This window comes from Sinocyclocheilus rhinocerous, unplaced genomic scaffold (assembly GCF_001515625.1).
Source record: "Sinocyclocheilus rhinocerous isolate Xijiao unplaced genomic scaffold, SAMN03320098_v1.1 scaffold591, whole genome shotgun sequence".
In the NCBI taxonomy this organism is placed as follows: Eukaryota; Metazoa; Chordata; class Actinopteri; order Cypriniformes; family Cyprinidae; genus Sinocyclocheilus; species Sinocyclocheilus rhinocerous.
Genome location: NW_015641476.1, coordinates 847403 through 850282, shown reverse-complemented (window position 1 = coordinate 850282; position 2880 = coordinate 847403).

Genomic DNA, 2880 nt, shown 5'->3' with positions numbered 1-2880 from the left:
CTCTCGGTTGGTTGTGCATTTTTTTCTTCCACACTTTTTCCTTCCACTTTCTGTTAACATGCTTGGATACGGCACTCTGTGAACAGCCAGCTTCTTTGGCAATTAATGTTTGTGGCTTACCCTCCTTGTGGAGGGTGTCAATGATTGTCTTCTGGATAACTGTCAGATCAGCAGTCTTCCCCATGATTGTGTAGCCTAGTGAACCAAACTGAGAGACCATTTTGAAGGCTCAGGAAACCTTTGCAGGTGTTTTGAGTTGATTAGCTGATTGGCATGTCACCATATTCTAATTTGTTGAGATAGTGAATTGGTGGGTTTTTGTTAAATGTGAGCCAAAATAATCACAATTAAAAGAACCAAAGACTTAAACTACTTCAGTCTGTGTGCATTGAATTTATTTAATACACAAGTTTCACAATTTGAACTTTTCCACGACATTCTAATTTATTGAAATGCACCTGTATATGAACAATTATATCATACAGAAACAAGCACAAACATTTGCTTGACCAGCCACAACATCAGCATAACAGTTACTGCAAAATTATTTACCTCCAACTCTCTTTGCAGAACACCCAATCCCTGTTCCCTGCATCTCCCTCCTGCATAATCTGTTTTTCTTTTTCTCCTTGTAGCTGGAAATCAGCTCACAGACAATTTGCGGGCTATATATATATATTTTTTTAAATAATTCCAGTCTCGCTCCAGAACTCCGGTCTGATGCACGCGGGTTCTCGCGTTATTTCCTTATCACTTCTCGCGTGTGTTTTGTTGTGAAACGTAGTTTGCGGACCAGACAGAGCTGTCGGCGATTCTTCCTATTGCGAAGTCATGCAATGTGAAACCCCCTGTCGCCGATCCATCGTGCAGTGTGAACACAGCAGCGACTGAATGCTACCCCAGATAGTCACGCAGTGTGAAAACTACGGCGATCCGACGAGCTTCAAAATCGTGCAGTGTGAACGCGGCATTAAGTGACTTGGAATGTGGCATGATTGTTGGTGCTGGACAGACTTGTCTGAGCATTTCAGAAACTGCTGATCTACTGGGATTATCACGCACAACCATCTCTAGTGTTTACAGAAAATGGTCCGAAAGAGAGAAAATATCCAGTGAGTGGCAGTTATGTGGGTGAAAATGCCTTGTTGATGTCAGAGGGGAATGGCCAGACTGGTTCGACCTGATAGAAAGGCAACAGTACCTCAAATAACCACTCGTTATAAGGTATGCAGAAGAGCATCTATGAATGTACAACACGTAAAACCTTGAAGCGGATGGGCTACAGCAGCAGCCCACAGTGTACCCATATTATAATGGTTACTTCCAGCAGGATAACGTGAGATGTCACAAAGCTCAGATCATCTCAAACTGGTATACTGAACACGGCAATGAGTTCACTATACCAGGGGCTTTCAAACCCCTCATCTAACACACCTGATTCAACTCATCAGCTCCTTAGTAAAGACTGCAAGAACTAAATTGGGTGTGTCTGATAAGGGAGACATACAAAATGTGCAGGGGGTCCTCCAGGACAGGTTTGAAAACCACTGCACTATATTCAAATGGCCTCCATAGTCACCAGATCTCAATCCAATAGACCAGTGGTTCTCAATTCCAGTCCTGGGGACCCACTGCTCAGCACATTTTGTATGTCTCTCTTATTTGACACAATCAGTTCAGTTCATGGATCTCTCTCCTAACGAGCTGGTGATCTGAATCAGGTGTGTTAAATAAGGGAGACATGCAAAATGTACAGAGCAGGGGGTCTCCAGGACTGGATTTGAGAAACTGTGCAATAGAGCACCTTTGGGATGTGGTGGAACAGGAGGTCCGCATCATGGATGAGCAGCCGGCAGATCTGCAGCAACTGCGTGGTGCTGTCATGTAAATATGGACCAAAATCTCTGAGGAATGTTTCCAGCACCTTGTTGAATCTATGTCATGAAGAATTACAACTGTTCTGAAAGCAAAAGGGGCCGGTAAGTGTTTGTTGACCTCTCATCCTATATTTTAATTAGGCAGAGAGTTTATTTATGCAAAGAGAAACCCCCTTTTGCATTTACATGAAATCTGTCAATCAGTTTAATAAGTACTTTTCAAGTGTGAACCATGCTGAGTGATGACATCTGTTATCATACATTTAACGCATGGATGACAGATTTCATGTCTTCTGCAGGACAAAAGGCCAGTTTGACAAACCAAGACACAGGCTGAGGAGTTCTCCTAAAGAGGGGAAGGACTGGAGTGACATGCCAGTCACTTCCCAACAGGTGTGTCTGACTTGAAGTGGTGCTGCGCAAACAGATCGGTGTATGACATCAAAGTACCACGAGAGCGATTGGAAAGCATGCAGAACTGTCCGCAGCGCCGCTTCAAGTCAAACACACCTAATGTCTATTAGCAAGAAACTGGTGAGGTCTAGTAAAACTCACCTAGTGAGTTACACACAGGGAGTCAGTAATTCCAATTTTATGTACTGATTGTCAAGCACTCACACACAGTTATCCTCACTCTCTTTACTATACTGTCACTAAACTACAGGTGATGTCAATGGTCCCTGTCATTCTCTCTCCTCCAGTGGGACTGAAATCTGAAAATGCCTCATCGCCATGATATATGTACACCACTGTCCAAAAAAAAAATTTAAAGAAGTCTCTTCTGTTCACCAAGGCTGCATTTATTTGATTAAAAATACAATGAAACAATAACATAATTTATTTATGTGATGGTGAAGCTGAATTTTCAGCAGCCATTACTCCATTGTTCAATATCACTTGATCCTTCAGAAATTATTCTAAAATGCTAATTTAAAAACGTTTTCATTATCAATGTTTGAAACAAATGTTGCCTAATATTTTTGTGGAAAAAACATTTGACAAA